This window comes from Rissa tridactyla, chromosome 5 (genome assembly GCF_028500815.1).
Source record: "Rissa tridactyla isolate bRisTri1 chromosome 5, bRisTri1.patW.cur.20221130, whole genome shotgun sequence".
Classification (NCBI taxonomy): Eukaryota; Metazoa; Chordata; class Aves; order Charadriiformes; family Laridae; genus Rissa; species Rissa tridactyla.
In genome coordinates, this window is record NC_071470.1 from 29,566,486 (window position 1) to 29,585,283 (window position 18,798).

Sequence of the window (18,798 nt, forward strand, 5' to 3'; positions counted from 1 at the left end):
TCAGCAGCCACTGAACATTTATTTTTCCAGGTGGCTTTTATCATTCTGCTCTTAACAGTTTGAAAAGGCATCTTCCCCTTCAGCTTTGGACAACTTCCACCAGTGAATGTGGTGTATCTGTTTCCTCCTTACAAAAATCTCATTGGGAAGAAATTCTCACTTTAATACAGAAACAATGACAAAAGGAATTTAACATTTTCCTAGGTAGGCTTACCTCTGGAAGTGTCCAATAGTTACACTTTTGGATAAAAATGATTTCTCCAATCCAAGGAAAAACCCTTTTTGTCATGCCCTTTGTCTGCTTTCATGTAGTTCTACCCTGCCAGACTCTATTATGACAGGGTACGGTTGCTCAATATTATTTCGTACCTTTCTGAACTATGCAAAAATGCTCTTTATTATTGACTGTAGCCAAACCACCCTGTGAAGTGCTATGGTACACAGAGGGCCATGCTTCGTTCCACCCCTCCCAGAGCTGACAAGAGCCTTCTGGAATTATACACATACTTTTAGTTGCTTCATTGCACTGGGTGCAGATGAACTGAATAGGGGACGGATTATTTTGGCAGACTACTGTAATGAAGTGAACTGATCCAGGACAGTCATGACGCCCTATAGCTGACCCCCGTGAATGCAATCAAAGAAAAGTGCATGGATGTGTGGAGAGTCCCAGCACGTCTCACGTCAGTGAGATAACTTGCATGGCTCTTCTCCACTGGCTCGCTGGGAGAAGAGCGCAGTCTGTAATTTTAATAGCAAATAATATAGCATTACGTGACACTGCTCACGTCAGGAGTACAGGGCTGAAAACAGCAGGTGAGATGTTTGCTCCATAGGCTGCTTGGCAGAAGGGGCAGGTGACCTAACACCTGTAAACTGAGTTCAAACAGTGACAAACAGTCCTATGGATATAACACCTAGCATTATTCCAGAAATTGGGTTTCCCGGGTAAAGTACACAAATGCTTGTTTATCACAGAGTTTAGGAGTGTTCCTAAACTCACTTGAGTTGCAGGAGTTAAGATGAAAGCTTATAAACCAGGGGTGACTACAGCAAAAGTGGTAGACGATGCTATAGGATTCTTACACGCTTCTCTTCCTCCTATGCACTTCATTAAAGTGAAGGCTACAGTTTTAGACCGAAATCTCAGGAGTGCTGGGGCACTAGCAGGGCTGATGAGAGAGACGAACAGTGCACCTAAATCCTTACAACTTTATTATGTGTTTCTTTCAAGCATTCAGGCAGACTAAGTCAGTTCTCTCCTTCCCTCTGCACCCTGAGCATCTGCCATTTCCAGTTCCCACTCCCCGTCCCATCTCATGAAGTCATTAATTTTGTATGAGTTATTAACATATAAAGAGCTGCTCTAGGGTACCAAGTGCTCTGTAAGTCACTGATGATAACTTGCTAGAAGGGCACACGCTTTTTTGGCTATATATATAGCTCAAGCTATAGCTTAAGCAAGGGCACATTCCTGTGATAATGTCTCTGGACTACTTTGGTCCTGGCTTAGTCGGGTGACTTGGACCATCCAGGTGATGCCTCCTGGCCAAAAACAGCTCCGCAGTCACACCTAGGAAAGCTGTGTACCTTCATTTCATGTATCTTTACTTTCAGATATTTACATTTAGATCTCGCTCTGGGTTGTGCAGATCCTGACTCACAGAGGAACGCACTTAGACCTGAGTAGGAAACAGCCCTTCCCTACGGTGATGTACAGGGAAAGGACTCCCATAAATATTGCTTCCAAGTCACCTCCCTGAAAGGAGAGAACTTAACTAGTGTAAATACAAAGACTGAGACTACTTAAAGCACACTCAGACCAAGCTAAGGTTTGATCCCTATTTGGCAGAGTATTTTTTCTTTATTTGGTTGTTTTTCTTTAAAGCTGGCAGAATGACAACCCTAGAACAGCTGTTTTTTTGCAAGGGCTGGTATGTCAGGAAACCTAGCCCAAATGACCCCAAGTCTCAAAGACAGATTTCACCCTTTGCTCTCATAAAGCACAATAAACTTCAGGGCAATCTGAGTTTGCACTTAGATCTTGGAGCCCGTAGAGGTGCATAAACCAGAAAGGAATCCCCCAGTGCAAGTACAGCAGAGTCAGTCCCATATTGCTTAAAAAGATGTTACTGTGGTAGGAGAAAGAAACTGAAGGAGTTGAAAAGGGTTGAAGAAGTCTAAAAATCCCCAAACATCATACCTCTTCAAGATAGGTTTTGTTTTCCTTGTAATTTAATCAGTATTTCAGTCGTTTCTTTGGGGGACGCAGTCATGTGGGCCTCCTGCAGGTACCTGTAATTGCCCTTAGGTTGTACAAGAGCTACTGTTTACAGGGAAGCCTTCAGTATAGCCCATTTTTTACACTCAAACAACTTCAAAAAGTTACATAGCTGCAAAAGTTCCATATAAGCAAGAGGACAGACAAATGCGAACTCTGGAGAAGACGAGGTCAAAGGGGTGACAGCTCTCAGCAAGATTTTCCACACATGCAAAATCTAGGCTCGGCGTTTTGTAAACAATAACAAAGGAGAAGATCCAAAGGGATGTGAAGGAAATTGCAGCGTTGAGAGGCTGCGAGGCCCTGTCACTGCAGACAGACAGACGGGAACAGCAGTCACCAGGAGCTTGAGTCAGGTTAATTGGGACTTGAGTCAGGTTAAAATTAACTGCTGCATCTTGTTGGACACGGTTTGATGCAGATCGGCTCTGGGATCGGGCTGAGGATGTGGCTGTCACAAGGAGGAAGGTGTCTTGGTGGCTCCAAGCCGCAGCAGTGGAGGTCAGTGGGAGGGCTCCTTTTGGGGGCAGAAAGGTGGTTGTGGGGTGGGCACATCTACACACCTCCCGAGCCCGCTCCTGTCCGCGGGGGCTCCCGCTCAGCAGAGCAGCGTAAACATGGGCACAACCCCAAGCACTAATCTCACCGCCATCAAATGAGATAATTCATTTATTTAAAGCTGAGCGCTTGCATAAACACTCCTCTGAGCTCCAGGGAAAGAAGCGCAGGAGACCAAGAAACTGCAAAAAGTGAACCAAGGACAGCAGAAAGTCCCAGAGAAGATGAAAAGTTCACAAGCCACAGGAACAGACAAACTTTCCCAGAGAGGGAACAGCTCTTCCATTCCCCAGAGGACGCTTGTTTTGTTTATCTGAGGTTTTTGGTGTGTGCTTTCAGCTGTCTGCATGTTTGGGGACTTGTTTTCATTAATTTCTGAAGTGAGAGACTTTTAGGTTTTTTGGGTTGGGTTTTTTTTTTTTTTTTAAGGTCTCTAACTGTTTTTTTCTCCTTTTAAATGAGACCTCACTTGTCAGCAGAACTAACTAACCTTGGAAATAGGATTGTTTTTGTAACCAGGTGGGGTCCCACCCATCTGCGCTCAGCATTATTCACGCTGGCCCCCATCCAGAATTTTCCCCAAGACTCTTCAGGGTGGATTTCATTCCTGTTAAGCTCAAAACAAAATGCCGTGGCCTGACCTAGCCTCTATCTCCTTTTAGCTCTCCTGGTTCTTCCTGAAGGACCCACCACCCCCTGTCCAAGGAGACTCGCAGCTTTGCATGGTCCTAAGCTGTGCATGGTCCTAATGGCAAACACATGGTGCAGACAGAGGGCTCAGGCAAGGAGAAGAGCTCTGTATATTCACAGAAGCTACTCAGCCTGAATGATTTTTTTCCCCCTCCAAGAAGCAGATCTTCTCATTTTCCAAAGGGTATTCTTTGATAATGTTGTGTGTTAAAAGAGTTGAAAATCAGTTAGCTCGTAACATTTTCAGGTATTTCTTTTCTTCTGCCTGTACCTCCCACAGCCAGCGACTGTATCTAGTAAGTATTTCACTCTATTCCCTAGCACGGACTTGGCTTACAAGAATAAATCCCACTCTCCGCAAGGGCAATTTATTTCAGTTTGATCTATGCTAAGCCCCAGCAGCCGAACAGCATCAAACAGTGGCCCCTCTGCAGCTCAGCTGCTGGCCACCACCGCCCCGGTGACACTCAGCAGCCCCACTTCTCCTTATCTAATGACTTTGCCTTTGACGTTATCTGTCTTATTTTCAACTCCTGCCATTTTATCATTTCCTCACTGCAGCCCACCCTGCTTGCAGGGCTGAAACGATGTCTTTTTGTTAGGTCTACGCCAGCAGCAGGCAGCCAGCTGGTTTGCTGCGTGCTCATCAAGCAGGAGCCCCCAAACAATGAATTCCTGCGGGCAGCTTCCCATCTCCTCCTCATCCCCCTGCTGGGATGGGACCACTTACGGCTTTGGCCTCTTAAAACCCCTCTACCAAGTGGTTGGGCAGCTGTGGTGCCTGGCTGCGGAAGCTCGTGGTCCAGAGTTTCAGCTTCTCCTGGCCCCGTCTCCTGCCCGGGCAGAGATGCTGGGCTGAGACCCAGGGGCTGATGCCGGCTCAGCAGTGGGGACGGGCACCGCTGACACGCAGCGGCTGAGAGCACCATCTGAAACCACCCAAGGATGTCTGTCTGTCAAACCCTTCCCCTCAGCTGCCAAAATCCTCAGGGACAGCCCCAGCGTTGGAAGACAGACAACGCGCAGCATCATTTCGGTCAGGCTCCTTTTCACTGGGGTTTGCTGGCCTCTGGGGCAGGGGCTGAGCTGCGGCCACTGCACTGCCCGGTGCCACCTCAGCAGCTGGGGCTATAAAACCTCTCAAACTGACACAGCCCGCACAGAGGAAAACCTCAGAAGTCATTCTTTCCATAGCCAGCTAGCCAATTCACATGGGTTTTTTCCTGATAGACTAGATAACCATTTTGCTAAACATATTCCACATTTCATGAGCGTTTTCCTTGCACCTGCTATTGCATATTTCTTATGGCATTTCAAGCTTCCTTGCCCAAATCTAGTACCAAGGTAGCTTTTACCAAGAACTGGCTGTTTAAAAACCACAAAAATTAAAGATAACACCCCACTTTCAGACATCAACATTAGAGTTTGAAGCTCGGGGCCTTAACCTTTTACTTGACACTATAACGGTAAATATCTATATTTATTAGCAATTAGTCATTTTTCTCAGAAAACCTGTGTGGCAAAGGCAGCTCTAATACATATCACCTATACATATACACACTGTCTCTATATATCATATTTACATATCTACAGCCTTCCGGTACCTAAAGGGGGCTTACAGGAAAGATGGGGAGGGACTCTTGATCAGGGAGTGTAGTGATAGGACGACGGGTAATGGTTTCAAACTGAAAGAGGGGAGATTTAGATTGGACATTAGGAAGAAATTCTTTCCTGTGAGGGTGGTGAGGCACTGGAACAGGATGCCCAGAGAAGTTGTGGATGCCCCATCCCTGGAAGTGTTCAAGGCCAGGCTGGATGGGGCTTTGAGCAGCCTGGTCTAGTGGGAGGTGTCCCTGCCCATGGCAGGGGGGGTGGAACTAGATGATCTTGAAGGTCCCTTCCAACCCGAACCGTTCTATGATTCTATCTGTATATATCATATATACATACAAAGATATGCCCGTGAAGGAAGTGAGAATTACACACTAGCAATTCTGCCTGTCCCTGTTGCTTCCTGCTCTCCCATCTACCTGTTAGCTTGGACTAGGACTAGGACTTGGACTTGCCTGCAAGGAAGCCAGGCACGAAGTGACAACCTGTCACTGTACTGAGCCCTGGAAAGGAAGGCAAGAAAGTTGTACTTACTGCAGCTGGCAAGAAAAGGAGGCCAAAGGAATTTGAAAACAGCAGCGAACTTGGTGTAACAGTAAGAACACAAAATATTTTAAATTTCAGTAAATTTAAATTTCATTTTTTTTCCAAACCAGACCAAGGTCAGTAGGGAAAACCAAACAAACACACACAAAACAAACAAATGAAACACTTACAGCATGTTAATAATGTTTTGCATGCTTAAAAGTGGGATGTTGCAGCTGATTGCCTCGGAAAGAGCCCTGAAATAGCTACGAAGGCACACATTCCCACAAAAAACAGCAAACCGCTTAATCTGAGAAAGCTACGTTATTTCATATAAAAATTGGAGAAGTCTGAAAACACTTCTTTATTCCCTAACATTTATGTGTTCAGAAAACACCTAAATTAATATAACTGCATCAACTCCTTAGTAAAAATAATGCTGAGGACTAGAATGAGACTGGAGAGCATCGACTGCGACAGGCTGAAGCTGCAACGGCTTGTGAATGATTTCCCAACGCCATTGAGACGTAGTGGAAGTCTCTTCCACTGCTTTACAACCATCGTATTTTATTAATCAGCCCAACAGCACACGGTAAAAATTGAAATCTGCCTACAAAGCTGGCACATGTGGGAAAAGCTCACTCCTCGTTGTTTTATTTTAAACGAAACCTACAGTAGCTCCCATTGTTTGTTTTGTTTTTCCCCCCAGACTAGACAGCATGTGGCTTATGAGCCACACTGATAGATGCGATAAAGCTCCTGCCAGAACTGATTGATGACTGCACTAGGAAACGCTGTGAAGGTCACACTGTAATTCTCTCTTTGCAGCTGCTCCTGGTAAGAAATGGTACAGCAAAATAATATCTGGATCTGCTAATTGTTAATAACAAGGAAATTCCCTCCTTACCTTGCCTTATCTCCTCTTCCAGTTTTGAACAACAGGAATGCTGTAAGCATGTGTAACCGATGAGAGACCAGATAAGTTTCAAAGAGATACTTAAACATACTTTAATGGACAAAAGAGAATCCACCCACAGCAACTGGCCAAATATGGAGCCTTTATATATTTGAAGGCAGCGCATAGTAGTTTAGCACGAAAGCGGCATATTAAAGAGTTTTCACTATTTGCCTCTCTGCAAAACTGAGATAACATACCACAACATATTCTCTGTGAGGGAGTGCTATCTCTGCTACTGTGAATACATGAATTAAGCTCCTTTCCCAAAGTCCTTTCATTTTAAATGAACCAACCAAGTATGCTCATTAAAAGTGGCTACCAGTTCAGGATAAATTCAGCAAGCCAGAACATCAGTCAGTCAAGTAGGACACCAAAATCTTGTTTTCCATATATGTTTAGATGTGAGGAGCACAGTGATAATAGACTTTGGGGAATTCACAAACATGATATAATGACAGTCTCCTAATGAATAATATATATTTAGTGCAAGTCATAGCACTTACCTCACATACATAAAGTGCTGTATTTCTTGGGGGTAAAAATGCTGTTATCTTTGAGATATCAGCTACACTGCAGATTAAATTTAAAACCACTTGCGTACTCTTTTCTGGCACTTAATATTAATGGATGGAAATATTTTTATTCAGCATTTTGTACTCATAAGGATTTTGGCACTAACATCTCTCCTAAAGAAAGACAGCCTTTTTCACTCAGCTCAAAAATACATGATGGCCAAGAGACGCTGCAGCAGAAATCCCCCAGATATAGTCAAAAAATCCCACCACTATGTCACCATGAGAGGAATAATGCACTGATTTCTTAAAATGTTTATTTCTTTTTCAGTTTAGGAAAGAGATTTAAAGAAGACAGCCCTATGCAATTTTGCTTATTTTACTGCCAAACAGACACCATCAACTTTTAAGATACCAGTACATATAAAGAGCAATATATCTACAAAATCAAACCGATAAAAAAAGTCCTCTTAGGAGCTTCTTTCCTAGATTTCTTGATGGGCACTGGTAAAATACACAACAGATATTGATTCATCCTTTTCACAGCCTAGCGTATTCTCCCAGGGCTGCTCTATAGAGGTGACCACCACCAGCTCATCTGGACATTGCTACGTGTTAAGGGTGCTCAGCACCTTGAGCACTCAAGCCTTACTACGCACTATACGTCATGGCCAACTTTCTGTTCAGGGGGCAGAGGGGTCATAGACAGCAGACAACTTTATCTCTCTGCCATTCAGGATTTAATTTCTTGCCATATCTCTGGAGCATGGGGCTTATGTCCCAAAAGGCTCATTTGTTATCTGCTATGAGACATCCCCCTTTCCACAAACCCGAATTATGTTCCTACAATACTATTCATTAGCACTACTAGCATCAGCATGTGTTTCATGACATGGAGAGTCAAGAGTTAAGTTTAAGCAGAGAGTAAGAGCTATTTAATCTATGTTACTGTGCTGTTGCATAAGCAATACAAAGACAAGACCTTCACATATAGGCAGATGTGTAGGTACAGTCCAAACACCTGCACATTGCACTCAGGGTCACCCCTGTGCAATTGCAGCTACATGTTTTCTTACCTGCTCGTAACGTTGACAGACTATTCTCGGTATTGCTTTATTCAGACACTCCCCAGAAAGACATCTGGTATGGTATCAAGAACTTAAATTTGCTCTAAGGCCAGCTGAGGATGCTTCATAGTAGAAAAGCTAACTCCTAAATTTCAATAGATAACCTTAATAGATGTAGTATAGGTGTACATTGAAGCCTTAGCTTTTTCAGCCCCGGTTCAGAGTTCACAGTAGTCCTTTGGTTGACTTCCATTTTTCTATTTTTTTTGTTGGGTTTGACTATTCGAGTTCAATTGGGAGCCTACAAACATTTTATATTAGAGTATATTAACCTGGAATAATACCTACTGAGTGTGTATCACACTCACCTGCCCAGCCCAGACAGACAGTTCCTGTGCCAGATGAAACACTGTATTTGTCAATAAACCGATGAATCAGAGGAAATTCAGGGTTATACCAGTAGCAAGGTGTCATTCCCATCTAAAACAAGCTGAATTGCATAACTGGAAGGGATGCATCATTTTTTTTTTTTTAGAGTTGACACAGTCGGCTTTAGTGTGACTAAAACCATAATGACATAGAGTGAACTAACCAGTACGGGAGTTTGGAAGCGTAAGTCCCTGCATCCCACCCTCCCGCTTCAGCAAGAGATCTCTTGCAAAGGAATATGAAGCACGTGCGTTCCTCCTCCTCCTCGCCCGCTCCTTGCAAAACAAAGAGCGCAGCTTCAGACAATGCAGTTAACCAGGCGGGCTCTCCTAGATACCATACTCCCATTGACTGATGTATCAGAAACGCAAACTTTTGAAAATGGACGGAAATTAAATTGGCCGACCCCAGATTGCATAAACCAGCCCTGAACTGCTGGCTCTTTGTCCTGGGGCAATGCCTCAAGGAAGTCTGCAGTGAGCAGCAGGGCAAGACAATTCCTGATCTGACCTTACAGCAGGTCGTCTTCGCACCACTGAAAGGAACAGCACAGTTAGTCATATGTGTACCAAATACTGCCTGCCCCCACTGAGACTTCAATATTTATACATATTTTTTAATGTCTCTGACAGTATCCCTTCAATTTTGAGAGCTTCAGGAGATGAAAATGAAAAACCTCTCCACTAAGGTTGTAAGGTTTTAAAATATTGTGAATGGCTGACCTATTGAAGTGTCTTTGCCTTTTACCCCTCCTTGTTGCCACTGCATCAAGAAACACTGCAAATTCAACCCCCACAGATCTTCCAAATCTAAAAATCTACCTGAGACCGGAGAACACCACATAACACTTTGAATTTTGCTGACATATTTCCTGGGAAACACCAAACGGTGCTGTATATCACCAAAGGCAGTGAATATCTGCTCATTGTTCTGTGCGCAGGCTTGTCACTGCGATCACTGGGTACCCACAGACACAAAGAAAACTGTAAATGCTTCCTTTCAGAAACCATTTCAAATTCTTAAACCCATCTGGTGCCCTATAGACCTAGAAAGACAGGACGGCTCTCCCTCTGGCTCTAATGTAGGATTTGCTCCACTTCCACCCCAGTCCCAAAAGGAAAAACGATTGTTCAAAAGGAGACAGTAATTGTGTGGCTCTTCCTATGGAAACCACCAGGAGGCATAAGGGATGACTGAAGGGCACCAAGTGCCCATATAGGAGGGCGCTGATGGATGGATCCATCTGGCTGCCAAGCTGTTCCCTTTTCCCCCTGCACCGACCCCTCCCGGAGAAGCGAAGAAAAAGAACTTCATAATAGTGCTATTTTTATAAAAGAAAAAAGTGGCCATGTAACACTGGGAGCAAACAGCGACAGAGCACCTGCAAGGGCGAGGTACTAGTTACGGAAAATACCTCCCAGAGCCGAACCAAGCCGGGCTGTGACATTTTTTTTCCCCATGGAACAAAACAAAGAACTGCACAAAGAACAGCAGAATCTGCCAGCTTAGGAAGCCCTAGACTGCAGTACAGTATTTAATTAGATCTCTCTGGCTCTGAGATGTATTATTTTCTAGTCAAATCTCAGCCGAAAAGTCATTGAAAAGGTATGATAAATAAAACAGACACAGGCACACCAAGTGTTTGCATCAAACTGATCGTATAGGATCCAGAGGGGAGATTAGCTAAACACTTCTCTGTTCCTGACATCTGTCTTGTCTTGCCTTTCAGAAGGGTGCATTCATTTATCTGCGCTGCCTTTCTGGGCAGGTGAATGCCTCTGTTTCCGAGGGATGCCTGCCTGAATCCATTCACCTCCTCCAACTCCAGAGCTTTAGTTTATAAAGCAACATCTGCTTTTGGCTGTTTATCTGGCCCGTTTGGCGCCTATTATTTTCCTACCAGCTAAATGTTTGGCGAGTTTCCTCTATTTCCCCCACCCAAGACACATAACGCGCACGGAACCGACAAAGTTAAAACTGAGTTTCCACAAAAAACCCTCAGTGGAAGAAATCAAAATACGTCGCTGCGAACTGAACGGCCGCCTACCAATGGCAGGCTGCTTTTTCGTGCTAACCTCGCTCTTCAACAGGAAATAAAAAGGAGGGGGTCGGACGGGGAAGCCAATGGGACAGATCTGGAAGGATGGTTCTTTTCGCCTTTGCCCTTACTGAATCCAGCACCGTAACATGATGCAATCTCGCCGCTATGATGAAAGGGGTTCAAATGACAGAAGCCTGGAGAGAGACCACCTCTCCCCACCCTAAAAGGGAGAAAATAATGAAACTCTCATCGGTACAAAGCAGCAGCCCGGGCTCCCGCGGCTGCCAGGCCGGTGCCTTTACCCGGGAAGGGATGCGAGTTTCGGGATCGCAAACAGAGGGTTTCATCCCGGGCATCTCAGCCGGATTTCGGCTCTTTCAAAGCCCGGGTGCGGGCCGCGTCGTGCGGCGATGCCGGGGCCCGGCGGGGAGCCGAAGGGGACGGCAGCCGCCGGAGCTGCCGCCGCCTGATGCTCGGGCTCCCTCGCAAGCTTTTCCCATGTGCTTCTCCCGGCCAGCAAAACGAAAGAGACTTTTCCTTCTTTCTTTCTTTTTTTTTTTTTAATTTTTTAGGCTTTTTTTTTTTTTTCCCCAGCAAGCCCCCAGCTTTGAACTGCTACCACGGGGCTGCCCGGAGCAGCAGCGGGGTCCCGTCAGAAAAAGCCCTTTTCTGAATCCAGCCCTTCCCCTCCCTTCTTCCCCCCCCCCCCCGCCCTCCCTGCCCGCGGAGCTGAGGAGAGAGATGCTGCCCGGAGGCAGAGGGGGAGCGGGGGCGGCGGGAGCCCTCCTACCTTTCCGGCCGTCCTGCCGCGGCTGCCGGCGCAAAGCGGGCTGCGGGCAGCAGCGGGGGCGGGCGCAGCTCCGGCCGCGGAGCGCAGCTCCAAGCCGGGGAGCGCAGCCAGCACCGCACCGCACCGCACCGCACCGCGCCGCGCCGGGGGCGGGGAGAGGCGGGGAGCGGGCGGGGAGGAGGCACCGGCCCGCCCGGTCCCACCGCCCCCGCGCCGCGTAGCCCCCGCCCCGCGGGGAGGGGACAGGGGACAGGCGGAGCCAGGGGAACAAAGGCGCGGGGGGAGAGGGGGGAGCGGTGCGGCCCCCGCAGCATCCCCCCCGCGGGGGGCGGCAGCCGCCGGGCAGGCGCAGCTTGCCCAGGGGCAGGTGAGCCGGGGTGACACCCTGCGAGGCAGATGCTGGCAGTTCAAACGTGGGCTTCCCGCCCCTGAGTAAAGCATCCTGGGTGGATGGAGGCTTTTTCCCCGAGTGAATGCTGAAATACTGCGGTACCATAACCGGAGCTTCCCATTTATCCCCAGGAGATGCTGTCGCTGGCATTCGGCTGTGGGGGAATGACCCAAATCATGGAATTGGAGCTCACCAAGCATATTGCCATTCATCACAATTTAAGCCCTTTTGCTAAAACGGTGTAAAATCATGCACAGACCCAACATAAAGCTGGGTTCCGTTGCCTTAGTTTAGCTCGATGCAAGCCAGATTTAAATTGAGCGCGAGGTGGGACAGTTTATGTTGATTAAAGTTTATACTGATTAAAAATGCCTTCTGAGAGCTTAAAGCAGGCTTCAGTTTTCAGCAAAATTGCAGGCTGAACCAGTGCAAACGTGCACATGGACAAGGTGGGTAAACGTGTTCCAACTTTCACAGGTTCACGTATTTGTTTTCTTCTCTACCCACAGAGAAATTGGAAAACTGGGGTCACAGTGGAAGAACATCGGTTAAGGCAACGCTATCTCTTCATCTGTAGTCCAGCTGGGTGTTACCGCATCTTTTCTTTTACTTCAACTGTAACTGTTGGATGCACAAGTGTTCTCTTGTGAGGAGTATATGGGGCATTCTACATACAAATTCATCATTCTGTACAAGCTCATAGCTTATGTTGTCGTGGATCTTAGAGCATACAACTCATTAAGCGTCTTTATTTTTTGGTGAATAAAGTTTGGTTTGATCTGGCCAGGTTTAATGTGGTCTTCTGTCCTGTTTCATCACTCTCTGTCATTCCAATAGGGTGATACCCAAAGTAACAGATTCAGCAAGGGAAATTTCTATTTATTCAGCATTTACACTGCATGGCCAGCTAGGATATGCACGAGATCTCTGTAGCATAAACCAGGAGTGCTGAATTCACAGCCCAGCCTTGTCAGGACAAATTATTTAGCCTAAAATCTCATTTTCAGATGTTCTCTTTCTTGTATGCCTGTGGGTATGGGCAGGGAAGGACTTGCCTACTGGATGAGCTCTTCTGACAGCAGTGGCCTGCTCCTACCTGCCTTTTTTCATTCCGCTTGTTGGGAGCTGGCAGGAGTGGGGTTTGGAGTAATTAGAAGTAGTGATTTTTCTGGCAATATTAAAGGGCTTAGTCAGCCTTGAAAAATTAAACCGTAGCTCCTCCATGGTTCAATTGCTTTCAGCTATTGCTGTTTTAGAGCTACTTGATTTGTATCATGACCTGAAAAACACAATCACTAGAGAGAACAATCCAAGAATCTGCTGTAAAAGCACAGCTCCTGGCTGCTCTGGTGCATGCAGTGTAATCTGTGCATAGCACCACTGATTTCTATGCTTGCTCTGAGCACTTCAAGGATTTGGTGGCGTTACTGCCTCCAGTTTGATAAATTTTAATGCCCACATTATATTAAATAACACATCAGTGTATTGCCTCTGCCTGCCCACACATTGTGTGGCCCTTCTGCAGTCTGTTAGCAGGGTGCTTGGTTCTAGCAACACTGCAGGGTATTTCTTCCACAGAAATGTCCTGAAGATATTAGCAAGCTGATCAGCAAAGAAACGAAGATGAGAAATAGTCATCACAAGGCAGGCACAAGAAAATAAGCACTTTATGCCCTATGCCAGATAAGAAAGTGGGATAATAAGGGGTTTGTCCTTCGGCTGTTGGACAGATTGGCAGGGACTTCTTGTCTTCTGGTGGTAACTCCATAGGGACTAAAGCATGGGCCATACAATCACAGAATGGTTCAGATTAGAAGGGACCCTCAAGATCATCTAGTTCCAACCCCGCTGCCATGGGCAGGGACACCTCCCACTAGACCAGGCTGCTCAAAGCCCCATCCAGCCTGGCCTTGAACACTTCCAGGGATGGGGCATCCACAACTTCTCTGGGCAACCTGTTCCAGTGTCTCACCACTCCCAGAGTAAAGAATTTCTTCCTAATATCTAATCTGAATCTCCTCTTTTTCAGTTTAAAACCATTCCCCCTTGTCCTATTGCTGCACTCCCCCATAAAGAGTCCCTCCCCATCTCTCCTATAGGCCCCCTTTAGGTACTGGAAGGCCGCTGTAAGGTCTCCCCAGAGCTTTCTCTTCTTCAGGCTGAACAACCCCAAGTCCCTCAGCCTGTCCTCATAGCAAAGGTGCTCCAACCCTCTGATCATCTTCATGGCCCTCCGCTGGACCCGTTCCAACAGGTCCATGTCCTTCTTGTGCTGAGGTCTCCAGAGCTGGACACAGTACTCCAGGTGGGGTCTCACCAGAGCCGAGTAGAGGGGCAGAATCACCTCCCTCAACCTGCTGGCCATACTTCTTTTGATGCGACCCAGGATGTGGTTGGCTTTCTGGGCTGCAAGTGCACGTTGCCAGCTCATGTTGAGCTTCTCATCCACCAGCACCCCCAAGTCCTTCTCCTCAGGGCTGCTCTCAAGCCATTCTCCGCCTGATGTGTATTTGTGCCTGGTATTGCCATGGTCCAGGTGCAGGACCTTGCACTTGGCCTGACTGGACTTCATCTATCTATCACAGAGACAAACATCAGACAACACAAACAGTTCCTCTGGAAGACAAAGTCTCTAAAGCTGAGGGGTTCAAGAGAACTCTTTTCTTGTCAAATTCTTAGTTTCCATGACGCTGCGTTTTAAAATGGCATTTTCCCCACCCCCAGTTCTGAGTTTGGCCATATGCACCCTGTAAGCTACTTCAGCTGCAAAACAGACCTCAGTGATTCAGTGGATTTCTTTCCCATAAGTCTTAATGACACTATTTAAATAAAAATACTATTTTATAGAATTAAAAGGAACAGCATATAACTCACCTCAAACACAGTACGATCAAAATAAATCAATTAATTATCAAGGAGTTTCTTGCATGGAAACTGAAGTCACGCCATTAAAAGGAAATCTGTGGTTCACAGTAACTGTATGTCATACTTTGCACCCAATAAACTTCTTAAACTAATCATCTTCTAACACAAAGTAGTAGAAGGCAATTTTGTATAAATCTCCCAATTCAAAAAACACATCCTCCATGTTGGAAAAAGCGCCTTCTAGCTTTAAGACCAAACACCCATGCAATGTTCCAAATATTGTCTTTGTTCTCAATATTTCACAATAAATTCCCACTCTGTCAAGAGTAACTACTGTAGAAATAGTCTTCACAACTTCAGGCATGACTTGAAGCTGAGACATAGGGATGCCCTTATCTTCCTGTAATCTTCTTAGTACTGGTTATCACAAAAAAAAGAAAATAATCAGAACAAAAAAAAGAAAATAATCGAGTAGTGCCAGCAGTATCCAAATATAGTTGTTTACAAGATTGGGACTCTGACCATCAGATAATCTCCAGTGTGTTGAAGGAGAAAAGTCATGACAACGACAGGACATATTTATTATCTTTAGGATGTGCTTAGAAGAGTTATTATGCACGTTTTAAGAATTTTTTTTCCCTTGGAAAATCAACATTGGATGAAATCTGAGAAACACAGCCATGAGAAAAAAAATCTCCAACCATTTGTTGTGATTTATGTCTTGTAAGGAACTCCAAGCAATTTGGATTTGGCTCCCTTAAATACTGCAAAAAGGCAGGAAAACAGTACTTTAAGCATTTAAAAGTATGGGTCAGTTTTTGAAGATACACTAGATTCCACTTCAAATCTGCCTTGGAGTGAGTCCACAAGCAGACAAGTTGCTAGTTTTAAGAGGCCCCAAAACCACGGCAACATCCTAGTGAGAAAACAAGTATAAGAAAAGCTATTGGATGATGTGATAATTGGCATCCCCTAAAAGTCTGCTCAATACTTTTCAGTAAGACCTTTCAAGATGTTTCTACAAGAATATGGGGTGGGGGTGGGGGTGTGTCAGTATCTTAAAGTGAAATCATAGCTGTAAGAAAGAGCTGTTATGGTCTTGCCATTTGGTACCAAAAAGGCTGTCAGCACAATCTGCCTCTGGGTTCTTTTGGGGGGGGGGGGGGCGGTTTGAGGGATTTTGTTGTTTGATCAGACATGAAAAACCTACAGTTGTCAAAATGTTGACTTCATGGAGAGACCTGACACCGCCCCATGCAGAAGACACTGGTGTGTTGGGCAGGGGAGAGGAGGGCTCCCTGGAACAAGCCTTGCTTCGGCTGCCTCCATGCCGTGTCCGACCTCCTGCCCTCCCGTTGTGTCGGCATGGGGGGAACGGATGGTCTCTGGGAACTGTGAAAAGCAGGCAAAAATACAGCGCAATCTGGGCTGTCAATAGATGGAGTGACATTACAGTAATTGCCACTCTCTTCAGTAAAACATAATGATGGCAGGATTTCAAAAACAGAAGGCAAGTTACAGCTTTTTAGAACAAAAATCTTCTGTTACTTTGAAACTGCTTTTTCTGTAAGGAAAACATCAGTGTTTCTACAGCTGTCTCAGACGCTTGGGGCATTTACAAACTAGGAATAAATGTCTTTTACCCACAGCAGAAAGCTCTTGATGAAGGGTTGGTTTTTTTCCTTTCTTATCATATACTGTGATCCTATTACTGCAGAATCTATTGTTATTAATACTCTAATACTTGACATCTTCCTGATTTTTTTAAAAAAAGTATCTTTTTGAAGTATCTCTTCAACGAGCTGTTTTTTCTTGGGTCACACATACTTTCCCAGTTCAGTGGGAGAAAAAAATAATTATATTTTACATATACTTTAAAAATTTGTTTCAGGAATCTCACAGTGCTGAGTATATACGTGTCCCAAAAGGACTTCTTACACGGGTAAAACTTACTTTCATAGAAATGCCATTCACCTTTCTGCAGAAAGCAAATCTGAAAAAGTGTGCATTATAGAAACTTCAAGAAGAGGGATTATGCAGCTTTTGTATCATGCATGGGCCTCTCCTAACTCTCTAGAGATAGGTATTCTCCTGTGTAATAAAACTATTTGCAACTATCTTCTCTTCACAGAGATGTAAAAGATCTTAAATTAGGCTCTTCATTCCACTGCTAATTGATTTTGAATCAGGGTGATGGAGGGAATACCTAAAAAAGGATAATACATGCTTCGTAGAATCTTAATGTGTAGCTGAAAATGGTTTATACTTCCCATTCGTAGTCTTCTGCTTGAGGTAAAGATAAACAAACAATCCCTCCTTCTGATTTCAGTTTTAGAAGAATTTCTATATAACCTGACCTTTGGGGTCTTGTGCAGGTAAGATTGCCAGTGATTTCAGTGGGCTTAGCATTTAGCGCCTGACATTTTCAAAATGCTATGCTAACATCCTTTTATTAGCTGCATATTAAAACCCCAGCATTACTGAAAAGTAGTTCTACCTTTGGGTCCTTAAAAAAAAAAAATCCTACTCTTGTTACTTTTATTTATATATTAAGGTTGAACCCACCGGGCGAAGATTTCCAGTAAATCTCACCTCCTTACCTGCGCTTCCTTTGAATTCAAGCAAGATTAGGCCAAAAATGGAATCTCAGCCCTTCCCTGCCTCTTTTTCCCCCCGCATTGTTCAACAACGTATGAAACTCTATACCTTCCTTCTCCTTTATCATCAAGATCAGGCAACAGCCATTTCTTAAACTTATCATCGGTTAAAATAACGCCTGTGTAATTCTGCTGAAAATCTCAACTATTCGGATAAACCCACTGTGTTGTTTTACTTGTGCGTTACTTCGCACTTGTTCCTACAGAAACACACTTATGTAAGCACTGGAAAAGCTACTTCAAGTTACTCCTTATTTACACCTTATTTACTCTTGACTTGACTCACTGGGATACAATGTCACTTTTTTACATGAGTAATTTTCTTATTCCTTCAAGTGAGCTTGGCCAGCTTTGCTCTCAATGATACTTTCACAAGTAACAAAGCCATACTTTTTCTGCTCCAAGCCCCCTTTCCAGTATTTCCATTTAAACCAATGAACTGGAAGGATTTTGAAAGAAAAAGACCTTATTTATGGTTGGGCATGTGCTACTTTAACGTTTGCCTTCTGTACAGTGTTTGGAAATAAAGGTCTGATGATGTAGAGTAAGTATATTTACAAGGTTTGTTTTGCAAGTATTAGGCCTCTTTATTTCTTACTGAATTTCTTACAGGAGACGTTTCACCATTTTTTAGTAAGCAAGATGAGGTTCAAGCAAATTTTCACGAATACTTTTAATTTCAGAATAATAGTTGCCAATCAGTTGCCAAACTGCTATTAATATAGAAATACTAATTCTAGTCATCTCGTGAGGCCTGAAATATGCTAATTGATATGTGAGCCTCTTCCAGAGGTACAAAGGCAAAGTAAATGTGAAAGCACATTAACTGATATTTATATTTTTATAGAATACTTTAAAAAACATTTATAGACCCTGGAGGAAAGTGTCTGCCTTGAAATTCAGCACTTCATAATAACCTACAGCAACAGAGTTCTCCCACTGACAACAGGAGTTCATTCTTCTGTAGAACACTTTAATTTTAGCATCTACTCAAAAAAAGAGATATATTTCAACTTCTATCAGGTATTTATATTCTCTTCTGTGACATTTAAAGTGGAATAAATTATTTCAGTAGCCTTTGATTACTATGTTATTTTTATTGCGCTATCAAAATACCCAGTTATTACACTGAAAAAAAAGGATTAAGGGAAAAAAAATGCAATTTGAACAACTGGATGCTTATACAGTGACTCACAAAGTCCTGCAGGCACTACCATCTATCAAAAACTAGCTGAGAGATGAAAAACATCTAGTATAAAATTGGCAAAAACTGATGACCCCAAAGTGTCTGTATTCCAGATCCCTAACTTCACAGAGATTTATATTTTTTTTAAAGTTTGACAGGCAAAATTGTCAAGTGGCATGAAGGGTATTAACCTGGTTCCACAACTGAATTATTCCAGGCCAGACAACTTGGAAAATT

General features: G+C 44.4%; 1 protein-coding gene across 3 annotated transcripts in view; it reads right to left on the minus strand.

Annotated features, from left to right (window-relative positions):
* Positions 1-11,611, minus strand: part of AFAP1 (actin filament associated protein 1) — a 119,294-nt gene extending 107,683 nt beyond the window's left edge. For all 3 annotated transcript variants that reach the window (XM_054202863.1, XM_054202866.1, XM_054202867.1), the window contains exon 1: positions 11,463-11,611. The gene's annotated coding sequence lies outside the window, so the exon portion shown is untranslated. The remainder of the gene's footprint in view (positions 1-11,462) is intronic.
* Between the last annotated feature and the right edge of the window lie 7,187 nt (positions 11,612-18,798).